The sequence below is a fragment of the Anabrus simplex genome, chromosome 13 (genome assembly GCF_040414725.1).
Source record: "Anabrus simplex isolate iqAnaSimp1 chromosome 13, ASM4041472v1, whole genome shotgun sequence".
NCBI lineage: Eukaryota > Metazoa > Arthropoda > Insecta > Orthoptera > Tettigoniidae > Anabrus > Anabrus simplex.
In genome coordinates this window covers 73,697,291-73,709,828 of record NC_090277.1, presented here as the reverse complement: position 1 = coordinate 73,709,828, position 12,538 = coordinate 73,697,291, and the positions used below count along the sequence as shown (strand labels likewise).

The 12,538-nt window shown below is 41.1% G+C and overlaps 1 long non-coding RNA gene across 3 annotated transcripts in view; it reads right to left on the bottom strand.

Moving 5' to 3' along the window:
- Nucleotides 1–8,122, bottom strand: part of LOC136884637 (uncharacterized) — an 83,598-nt gene extending 75,476 nt beyond the window's left edge. For all 3 annotated transcript variants that reach the window (XR_010861395.2, XR_010861396.2, XR_010861394.2), the window contains exon 1: nucleotides 7,994–8,122. This is a non-coding gene — a long non-coding RNA (uncharacterized lncRNA). The remainder of the gene's footprint in view (nucleotides 1–7,993) is intronic.
- Between the last annotated feature and the right edge of the window lie 4,416 nt (nucleotides 8,123–12,538).

Sequence of the window (12,538 nt, the reverse complement as noted above, 5' to 3'; positions counted from 1 at the left end):
TTTCCTCACATGCATGTATACATATAGATAAATAAATGCATTATACACAAGAAATAAAACGGGGAAGTGCGAATATGGATACACAGTATGGACTTGATAAACTCGTAAAATGGTAACTGTATAGGATACAAGGGATAAGAGCAGCTCCAGAAGCAAATATAAAAACTATTATGATTGGTAATTAGTCGTATGTAGGATGCTAATTAGTTCATAATATCACCTATTCAATATATAAATTTTTTTTAAAAACAATTAGGAATTTATCTTCATTTCCATATGAGACATGTTTTGCCTTATCATTGAAGGCATCATCAGTCACAGTCCTACCTCAAGGCATAAATCAGGCACCTGATTTGTAATTAAATTATAAATACTAAGGAATAATACTGACATATCAGTGGCTTGGTTCTAAAAGGCCCAATGTCAGAAAACCTGTTTTTGAGCTATGAGCATTCGAAGTTTTGCTTATAGTTTTCCAACTATCTTTTCAACAACTAACTTTAAATAACTTTATACTTTCTTTGTGGAAGTCACCTGATTAAATGCTAATTTTTTTCTATCATATTCTTAAAAAATTGCCAGGTCTCTAATCTTTATTGGTAATCTAACATTATTGGCAAGGGCTATTTAATTAAGCGTTAACTGTTCGTTTAGTACTTATCAGAGACATTGGCCCTTTTAGAACCAAGCCACAGAAATTACAGTAGGGATAGTCAATGAGAAAAACAATGTTCAGTAATAACATATTTACAAGGGGAAAGTCTATGGGAAAGGTAAGTGACTGGCACCAATAGTTAAGACCACAGAGTGTCCAGCAGCAGTGGTCCGTTGAAATATTGGCATTACACTAACAGAAACGTTAGGAAAATGTTACTAAAATTTCTTAATAATATGGAGTTAAAAAGTATTATACTAACATATTTACATGGGGGCAGTCTACGGTAAAAGATACAAGTAGTCGGCATCAATGCGTAAAACCACAGGGAATTTCAACGGTGTCCAGCAGTGGTGGTTTGACATAAATCATTGACGCTACTCTATTAGAAAGTTTGGGAAATTACAAAGCTTATAATTATATTTACATGGAAACAGTTTGGGGAGAAAGTATACAAAATATCTGGTACCAATGTGCATAACAATAATTTCTGCCATTGTTGGATGATCACAGTATTGACAGGCCAGCTACACAGTAATATTGACATTACTCTATTGAAAAGTTGGGAAATTACAAAGCTTATACTAACATATTTACATGGGAGCAGTTTGGGGAGAAAGTATACAATGTCTGGTACCATGTGCATAACATTAATTTTTGCTGTTGGTTGGTGATCACAGGAATGGCAAGGCTATACAGTGATATGAAGCAGTGGTTTGACCTCAGTTTTTAATTATTTGGAATGCTAGGAAAAAAATTCCAATGTTTTTAGAGAATGCCAAATGAGGCTCTATTGGAGAGTAGTCGTACTGAAACTGTCCAGTTGAAGTCCTGGGTTCGTGGATATGGCTCCATAAGCAACGGTCAGTTTGGCTGGCGTGGAAGGAAACTTGATTGGGTGTCGTAATGTTAGGCATAATTTTGGTGTAATTGAAAAGAAAGGTTGTTAAGTACGTGGTGCATTCCAATGGCAACAATGACGGCCATTATTTGTTGATAATGGTATTTTCAGGGAACATGTCGTGGGGTTGGAATCACTCTCTTAAATTGAAGTTTGTTTCTTCTTGATAACATTGAATGCCATGTGAATAATACTAGTGTGTGTATTGTCGTAATTGAAAACATGAAGAACATCGGGACGAAGTTTTGGTTTGTGATGCTGGGCTAGTGAAATAGATTGGAGTTTACGTTTGTTGTAATCTGTAGTGGAGGTATCAAATGTGAAAGTACACTACGACTGAGTTGGAGTGTCACGGCAAGGACGAGTCATCTTCAATTCTGTCTGTGAAGTGGAACTGTAGTGGCACGCCACATTGGTGCCGATGCGTGCTGGATGCTAGCGTGTTGTTAAAAGCTGTGGTGGATGGAGTGGAAGTTATCTGTAATCGAGATATTATTAAATTGGTGTTTGAAAGAAAAGATCCAGGTAAGTATAGAAGAGTAAATGTTTAGTGTTACATACCCGATATGCCACTGAGAAGCTACTTGTTCGGGGTAAGTGTTGACTACGAAGGAAGTTCAGTCAGTATTTCGCGCGTGTGTTTGTGCGGTCAAGGTGGAGGGGGGGAGCTTTGGGAGGGAGGAGCTATGGGCTTGAAGTTCACACGCAGAGGAGAGTTGACGGAAAGGTGGGAGGTAGAGAGGAGGGGCGAGCTTGGATATGTGTTGGGAGTGCTGGTTGATATGGTTTTGACATTGAAAATAAGAGGGGGGGTGTGTGTGTGTGTGTATGGTCTCGAAAATTATGTGGATAGTGTTGATGTCTATTTTCTGTATGCAGTTGAGATGTTATTTATTTGTGTTGGGTGTTGTTGTGTTTTTGAAGGTCTCATGGTTCTTACTTCTCATATTGTATCCATGAGGTCGTAGTGGAGGAGAAAGTTTTTTTTTATTTTTACTATTGGCTTTACGTTGCACCGACACAGATATGTCTTATGGCGACGAGGGGACAGGAGGGGGAAGTGCTTGGGAGGAAGGAGTATGGGCTTGCTGTCATTGTGTAGGGGGATTTGGTGGGAATGGTGGAGGTAGGGGGGAGAGGGGTGACTGTCAATGTGTTGGGAGAGTTAGTTGTTGTGGTATTAAAGATTTTAGAAAAGTTGTTGTCTTGAAAATTAATTTTTTGAAGCAAAATGGGAATTTGATCATAAAGGGGGCTTTTTAAATCTATTACATCATCGAGATTTTTGTCTTTATTAAAGTGTTGGTCTAGAAAGATGTATAGGTTCTCAAATTTTGGATATTAGTTTGCCTTTCTCAATTCTTTTTAAGCTTTTTAAGTTTTGTTCTATTGTGGTGAAGTGGTGGCCAGGGTCCCTCACGTGGGCACTCATTGTGGAAAATTTATTATGTTTTTGGGCGTTGAAGTGTTCTGAATATCGAGTTTGGAAGCTCCAGCCAGTTTGTCCGATGTACGAACAATTACATTGTGAATAACTGAGTCTGTAAATACCTGAGCCTGCATAGCGGTTATTTTTTTTTGCTATTTGCTTTACGTTGCACCGACACAGATAGGTCTTATGGCGACGATGGACAGGAAAAGGGCTAGGAGTAGGAAAGAAGCGGCTGTGACCTTAAGTAAGATACAGCCCCCAGCATTTGCCTGGTGTGAAAATGGGAAACCATGGAAAACCATCTTCAGGGCTGCCCACAGTGGGGTTCAAACCCACTATCTCCCAATTACTGGATACTGGCCGCACTTAAGCGACTGCAGCTATCGAGCTCGGTGGTTATTTTTTTAGGTTGACAGAGTTTTGGTTACAAAATATGTTCTGATTTGTGTTCTGTGTTTTGAAAGCAATGTTGACATCATGTTTTTTAAGGGGGTTGGCTATCTGGTGGATAACTGGATTAGTGTATGTTAAAGTTGCATACTCAGGTTTATTGGGGAAAGTTGTGTTGTTAGTTTTAGTTTTACTTTGTTGATAATTTTATTGATCGTGTTGGTGTTGAAGCCGTTGAATTTGGCTATTTCTTTTATGTAATCAAGTTCATTGTTAGGCAAAAGGGGAATTTGGAAAGCTCTATATATTAAACTGTAGTAAGAGGCTTGTTTATGGCAGTTGGGGTGTAATGAATTATTATTTATTGTTAGCGGAGTGAAGGGGGATTTTCTGTAGATCTGAAAGTCAAATTTATTGTCCATTCGTGTGATGTTGCTGTCTAAAAAGTTAATAGAGCTGTTGTTCTCATCTTCCTTTGTGAATTTTATATTGTTGTCTAAAGTGTTTAAATATATGAGGATGTTGTCGCTGCTACTAATTGCTAGTTGCTTTACGTCGCACTGACACAGATAGGTCTTTTGGGGACGATGGGACAGGAAAGGGCTAGGAGTGGGAAGGAAGCGGCCGTGGCCTTAATTAAGGTACAGCCCCAGCATTTGCCTGGTGTGAAAATGGGAAACCATGGAAAACCATTTTCAGGGCTGTCAACAGTGGGGTTCGAACCTACTATCTCCCGAATACTGGATACTGGCCACACTTAAGCGACTGCAGCTATCGAGCTCGGTCTGCTACTAATTAGCATCCTACATACAGTATCTTCAATACGGATCCATAATGATATTTATCTCTTGCAATGGTAATTAGTCACCCTAAAAATAAAAAAAAACGATCAGGTTGTGTACATAAAGGAAGTCAGGAGCATACCAATACAAACAGTTGAAAGTAATATTATATTGAGTTATAAAGTGAGGTTAGAGTCATCAAGAAAGGTGTTTATTAGAAAAATTGCAGTGGGTGCCCGGTTATAGAATAAATGAGAAACACTCATGGGCAGTGAAAATTTGTGCTGGACAAGGCGGTGTAAAAAACGTCAGGCGGAGTGATATAATGGACATTGGAAGAAAATATGATGGGCATCTCCAGCGGGTGACCACATTCACAAAAGTTGTCAGATGAAATCGGTATTTATATTGCGGAGTAAGGACATGATTAAACCGTAGGCAGATAATATGTCTTCTGGAGTCTGGAGGTTGCAGTTGATAGTATGATCTGCCTTTGTATTTGTGCCATTGAGAGTGGGCTTTGTCTATGACGTGTATGAGATAATCTGTGGGGGGAATAGCTACAGGAGAGGCAGGAAGTGGAAGACGTGCTGCCTGCTTTGCATAAGTATCTGCTCGCTCATTGCCAAAAATTCCCATATGCGCTGGCACCCAGACGAACGTGAGATATACGTTTGAATGATCGAGTGTATAAATAAGATGTTTTACGTTATATAGGTACCAATTGTATGAGAAGGTGGTGGAGGAGAGTGATTGTAATACACTCATAGAATCAGCGTAAATAGTTGCTTTTGCAAAAGCGTGTTGTTTAATATATAGAAGAGCTTGGCATAATGCAAAAGTTCAGCAGAATAAAGAGAAAAGTTGTTAGGTAATCTAAAGTTTTGGGCAAACTGAGGTTGAACAGCATAAAACGCCGCTTAGAGCCATCTGTGTATATATCGACAGTACTTTCAAAGGTGGAAACGCGTAATTTTTTTTGGAAATGGTGCCTGTGAGCGTTGTTGATGTGCAACGCGGTAGTAATTAGATGCTGTAAGAAAAGGAGTAATACGGCAGGATATGCGTGCGTAAAGGAGCATCCCGGTATCAATGTAAATAATCATATGCGTGGTATAGTCCTGGCATTTTTTGAGTACGTTGATGGGTATTTTTTTTTGTTAACATAAGTCGGCGTATGTTTAGAGGTGGATCTCCAGCTTCCACAAGTAAAGCGTTAGTGGGCGTTGTGGGGAGAGCTCCGAGACAAATGCGTAGAGCGCTGAATTGGATCGTATTTAGATGTGTTAAAGTAGTATTCAAAGCCATATCTAGAACATGGGCACCATAGTCCATAGAGGAATGGAGGGTGGCCTTACATAAGGAAAAAGCCGTCACAGGGTCTGCTCCCCAATTTCGGCGTGTGATAATTTGGAGGACATTTAAATAGTTAGTAGCTTTATTACATAAATGTTTAATATGGTGAGTCCAGGTTAGTTTATGGTCTAAATGTAATCCAACGTATTTATAATGGGTACAGATAGGGATAGAACACGTATCGAACATAAGAGGGTTCCGGTTATAATTACGGCGGCAATGGATAAAGATCATAGTTGGATGTTGCAAGTTGAAGGCCATGGGAGTCCAACCATGAGGTAGCCTCGCTCATAAGTTGCGACATTCGCTCTTGGCATGAATCTATGTCGGTGTGAGATAGCTAAAGAACATAGTCATCAGCGTATACTATTATGCGGGCGGATCGCGTTGTTAAACCTGTCAAAATCGCTCATATAAAGAGCAAAATGTATTCCACTGAAAATGTCCCTTTGCGGTAAGCAATTTGACATCTGCCAACTAGAAAGAGGATGTTGAGATGATTTTATTATAAGATTACGGTACGTAAGTAACTGCTGTAAAATAGAAATAACGCCCGGTGCGAAACACTTTAAAGAAAGACAATCCCATAATATATGTAATGGAATAGAGTCATATGCTCCTTTAATATCAAGAAAAGTGGCTATGGTACTGTGGCGACGTGTCTTGGCCAAAAGTAGATCAAGTACAAAGGTGTTTAAAGCATCTTGAGTACTACCTCCTTTAAGAAACACATATTGGATTTTTGGGACCAGTTTATGGTACTCAAGCACCCATAGAAATCTCTGTAGATTTAAGGAATGTTTTCCTCAAACACGAACCTAGGACAATTCCACGGTAACTGTGAAAAACAGAGACTATCTTATTGGTTTGAGGATTGGCACAAGGAAGAATTCGTTCCATTGGTGGGACACTTTGAGTGTAGATAATATGGTGCTATAGTAATTAAGAATCGCTTGTTTTGCTGTGGGAGGTAACAAGTGAAGCATGCTGTAGGTAATGTAATCAGGGCCGGGTGCAGACTGAGAAGATGTAGGGATAACTGCTTCGAATTCAGAGAGTGTAATGGGTTGTAATAATATGGAAGAATAACTAGTAAAATCACCTTGTGGAAAGGTAATTGCAGGTACGACATAGTCTGGTGTGAGAGAGCGAAGAAACCGCTCAAGCACATCAGGCGGTATTATTGCACATGCGGCATGTTGGGAAACACGTGTCAGTGCTCGAACAGCATTCCATAGTTGCGTAACCGGAGTGGATGTTGTGAGCGACGAGATAAAGTTCCTCCACGCTTCGTGTCGCTTGACATTAAAAGCTCGCCGGGAATAAGCAATATGGTGCTTTAAAGCGAAATAGTTGGGAGGCGATAAGTTTTTTCGATAAATTCGAAATAATCTCTTGCGTTTTTGTATAATTTGGTGGCATTCATCATCCCACCATCGCAGACGACAAGGTTGCCGTGGGTGCGGGGTTTTTATGACCTTAAAAGGGTGATAGATATTGATATAGTGAAATAAGTTATGCAGGAGGGAATTATACGTTAACATAGTAGATGGCATTAAAGAAAGTTGAATCTCTAGAAAGTGACAGAAGGTGATCGCATCAACATTTTTAAGCAAATGTAGCCTACATTACTAATATTTCTGGTAGCAAGCAGAGACGCGTTCGGTCTACTGAGGCCATACGTAATAATGATGGGAAAATGATCACTTGTAAAGGTATCTACTATGGTATGCCATGTTATGAGCGGTGCCATAGAACTACGACAGAGTGAGATCTACCGCACGGGGAGGGGAGCCAATCTTGTAGGAGAGCCATCGTCAGGTATTATGAGATTATGTTGGTACCTTTTGATGAGTCTGAGTTACTACTCCACATCGTATGGTGACAATTTAGATCTCGAGGAGGAGTATCTTCGATGCATGATCAAATTGAAAGAAATAGTTCACCATTGCCTTTCTGAAATATAAATATCCGGGGACAATAGATATTGATAATGTATATATCGCGATAAAGGATACCATGACTAAAAGTATGAGGGATTTGATTAGTAATGTGTAATGGTTGATATGACATGTTGTTTTGAACGAGGAGTGCCACGCCTCAAAAAAAATAAAACCCATGTCTCTTGTAAAGCTATAACCTGAGGGCATGTTTGTTAAATAAGTAATTTTAGTTCATGTTGCTTAGTTAGGACGCTCCTGGCATTCCATTGCGTGAGAGTGATCATAAAAGGAAAACATACTGTATATACTGTATCTCAGTTTGAATGAATACATCTCGCTGTGTTGAATTATATGAGTGACATTACGTTGGGCAAATTTTCAGCCAATGGCAGAGTCTATTGGCGCCAGCCATAATTATGTTATTCATACTGGTGAGAGCCTCGTAAAATTTTGCCCAGCTCTCATAAGCAACGAGTCGCTGACCTATACTCTTAATTACACACAACTTCGCGAAGAAATATATATGAATTGTACCTTAAAATCCTTTAAGACGAGAGATGTGTTCATTACGATTGCCAGGGACCCGCCCAAAAAAAAGGTATATTTTTACTTTTATAACACAATGAATGTTTCCAGGCGCAGTGACCATTAGCCGGCCAGCGAGGCCAGCGACGAGCACGGCCGTGGGCCGACTGGACGTCATTCCCATAATTCCTAAATCGCTGCTACCGGCACCAGCCAACGCAGAATAAAAACACAGCAAGAAACACGACAAGAAAAATATGTTATTTAGTTGCTGTGACCAATCTTTCCAAATCCAGGCCAAGCTCTGCCATACTCCCTTTGAGATGCTCTTAACTATCGCCGTGGTGCATATCGCCCGCATGGCAAGATAAAAAGTAATTTAGTGGTTGTAACCTGTATATATTTCGCAACAACATTCCTTTGGACATTTCTTTAACCGTTGGCAACAGTTCGGAGATTGCTGGCCTATCGGCAACCCCGTGAACTAAATATAAAAAAGCAGGACGCCCCTATCAGCAATCCCGTGAACTAAAAATAAAATAGCAGGACGCCCCTATCGGCAATCCCGTAAACTAAAAATTAAAAGAGCAGAACGCCACTATCGGCAATCCCATGAACTAAAAATAATAACTCAGGACGCCCCTATCGGCAATCCCGTGAACTAAAAAAAACAGGTCGCCCCTACCGGCAATCTCGTTAACTAAAAATTACAAAAAAAAAAACAGGACGCCCCTATCGGCAATCCCGTAAACTAAAGATAAAAGAGCAGGACGCCCCTATCGGCAATACCGTGAACTAAAAATAAAAAAAGCAGGACGCCCCTATCGGCATTCTTGTCAACTAAAAATAAAAGAGCTGCACGCCCTTATCGGCAATCCCGTGAACTAAAAATTAAAAAAACAGGACGCCCCTATCGGCAATCCCGTGAACTAAAAATTAAAAGAAAAACAGGACGCCCCTATCGGCAATACCGTGAACTAAAAATAAAAGAGCAGGACGCACCTATCGGCAATCCCGTGAACTAAAGATGAAAGAGCAGGACGCTCCTATCGGCGATCCCGTGAACTAAAAATAATAGAGCAGGACGCCCCTATCGGCTATCCCGTGAACTAAAAATTATAAAAAACAGGACGCCTCTATCGGCAATCCCGTAAACTAAAAATTATAAGAGCAGGACGCCCCTATCGGCAATCCCGTGAACTAAAGATGAAAGAGCAGGTTGCTTCTATCGGCGATCGCGTGAACTAAAATTTTAAAAAAACAGGACGCCCCTATCGGCAATCCCGTAAACTAAAAATGAAAAGAGCACAACGCCACTATCGGCAATCACGTGAACTAAAAATAATAGAGCAGGACGCCCCTATCGGCAATCCCGTGAACTAAAGGTGAAAGAGCAGGACGCCCCTATCGGCAATCCCGTGAACTAAAATTAAGAAAAACAGGACGCCCCTATCGGTAATCCTGTGAACTAAAAATAATAAACAACAGGACGCCTCTATCGGCAATCCCGTAAACAAAAAATTAAAAGAGCAGGACGCCCCTACCGGCAATCCCGTGAACTAAAAAGTAAAAAAAAAAAAAAACAGGACGCCCCTATCGGCAATCCCCTGAACTAAAGATGAAAGAGCATGACGCCCCTATCGGCAATCCTGTAAACTAAAAATTAAAAGAGTTGTACGCCCCTATCGGCAATCCCGTGAACTAAAAGTAAAATAGCAGGACTCCCCTATCGGCAATCCCGTAAACTAAGAATAAAAGGGCAGGACGCCCCTATCGGCAATCCCGCTGTTACTCGGCTTTGCGTAATTTCCAAAAGTCGCTGTTACTCGGCATTGCGTAATTTCCACAAATCGCTGTGACTTCGTATTGCCTAATTTCTTCAAGTCGCTGTTATGCCCAGGCCGCGTAATTTCTTCAAGTCGCTGTTACTCGGTACTGCCTAATTTCCTCACTGTGCTGTTATTCACTACTGCTTAATTTCCTCGGGGGTCACTGTTATTCTTTGCTGTATAATTTCCTCATGTCGTTATTATTCAGTGCTGCTTAATTTCGCTAAGTCGCTGTTATTTAATAACGGCAAACTTCTTCGGTAGGTGGCAGGTGATGCTCTTTTATTTCTAGTTCACAGGATTGCCGATAGGGGCGTCCTGTTTTTTAAAGTTTTAGTTCACGAGATTGCCGGTAGGGGCGAACTGTTTTTTTAGTTCACGGGATTGCCGATAGGGGCGTTCTGTTTTTTTTTTAATTTTTAGTTCACGAGATTGCCGGTAGGGGCGATCTGTTTTTTTTAGTTCACGGGATTGCCGATAGGGGCGTCCTGCTCTATTACTTTTAGTTCACGGGATTGCCGATAGGGGCGTCCTGTTTTTTTAAATTTTTAGTTCACGAGATTGCCGGTAGGGGCGAACTGGTTTTTTTTAGTTCACGGGATTGCCGATAGGGGCGTCCTGCTCTATTATTTTTAGTTCACGGGATTGCCGAAAGGGGCGTCCCGTTCTTTCAATTTTTAGTTTACGTGATTGCCGATAGGGGCGTCCTGTTTTTTATAATTTTTAGTTCACGGGATTGCCGATAGGGGCGTCCTGCTCTATTATTTTTAGTTCACGGGATTGCCGAAAGGGGCGTCCTGCTCTTTTAACTTTTAGTTTACCGCATTGCCGATAGGGGCGTCCTGTTTTTTATAATGTTTAGTTCAGGGATTGCCGATAGGGGCGTCCTGATCTATTATTTTTAGTTTACGGGATTGCCGATAGGGGCGTCCTGCTCTTTTAATTTTTAGTTTACGGGATTGCCGATAGGGGCTTCCTGTTTTTTATAATTTCTAGTTGACGGGAGTGCCGATAGGGGCGTCCTGGTTTTTTTTAAAAAAATTTAGTTCACGCGATTGCCGATAGGGGCGTCCTGCTCTTTTATTTTTAGTTTACGTGATTGCCGATAGGGGCGTCCTGTTTTTGTATAATTTTTAGTTCACGGGATTGCCGATAGGGGCGTCCTGTTTTTTTTTTAAAAAAAAAATGTTAGTTCACGGGATTGCCGATAGGAGCGTCCTGCACTTTCATCTTTAGTTCACGCAATTGCCGATAGGGGCGTCCTGCTATTTTATTTTTAGTTCACGGGATTGCCGATAGGGGCGTCCTGCCCTTTTATTCTTAGTTTACCGGATTGCCGATAGGGGCGTCCTGCCCTTTTATTCTTAGTTTACGGGATTGCCGACAGGGGCGTCCTATTTTTTTAAATTTTTAGTTTACGAGATCGCCGGTAGGAGCGACCTGTTTGTTTTCTTTTAGTTCACGGGATTGCCGATAGGGGCGTCCTGCTCTATTATTTTTAGTTCACAGGATTGCCGATAGGGGCGTCCTGCTATTTTATTTTTAGTTCTTGAGATTGCCGATAGGGGCGTCCTGCTCTTTTAATTTTTAGTTTACGGGATTGCCGATAGAGGCGTTCTGTTTTTTATAATTTTTAGTTCACGGGATTGCCGATAGGGGCGTCCTGTTTTTTTTTATTTTAGTTCACGGGATCGCCGATAGGAGCGTCCTGATCTTTCATCTTTAGTTCACGGGATTGCCGATAGGGGCGTCCTGCTATTTTATTTTTAGTTCACGGGATTGCCGATAGGGGCGTCCTGCTCTTTTAATTTTTAGTTTACGGGATTGCCGATAGAGGCGTCCTGTTTTTTATAATTTTTAGTTCACGGGATTGCCGATAGGGGCGTCCTGTTTTTTTAATTTTAGTTCACGGGATCGCCGATAGGAGCGTCCTGCTCTTTCATCTTTAGTTCACGGGATTGCCGATAGGGGCGTCCTACTCTTTTATTTTTAGTTTACGGGATTGCCGATAGGGGCTTCCTGTTTTTCTTTTAATTTTTAGTTCACGGGATTGCCGATAGGGGCGTCCTGTTTTTTTAATTTTTAGTTCACGGGATTGCCGATAGAGGCGTCCTGCTTTTTTTGTAATTTTTAGTTAACGAGATTGCCGGTAGGAGCGACCTGTTTTTTTTTTTTTAGTTCACGGGATTGCCGATAGGGGCGTCCAGCTCTATTATTTTTAGTTCACGGGATTGCCGATAGTGGCGTTCTGCTCTTTTAATTTTTAGTTTACGGGATTGCCGATAGGGGCGTCCTGTTTTTTTTTTAATTTTTAGTTCACGGGATTGCCGATAGGGTCGTCCTGCTCTTTCATTTTTAGTTCACGGGATTGCCGATAGAGGCGTCCTGCTCTTTTATTTTTAGTTTACGGGATTGCCGATAGGGGCGTCCTGTTTTTTTAAATTTTTAGTTTTCGGGATTGCCGATAGGGGCGTCCTGTTTTTTTTAGTTCACGGGATTGCCGATAGGAGCGTCCTGCTCTTTTATTTTTAGTTCATGAGATTGCCGATAGGGGCGTCCTGCTATTTTATTTTTAGTTCACGGGATTGCTGATAGGGGCGTCCTCCTTTTTTATATTTAGTTCACGGGGTTGCCGATAGGCCAGCGACCTCCGAACTGTTGCCAACTGTTAAGGAAATGTCCAAGGGAATGCTGTTGCGAAATATATACAGGTTACAACCACTAA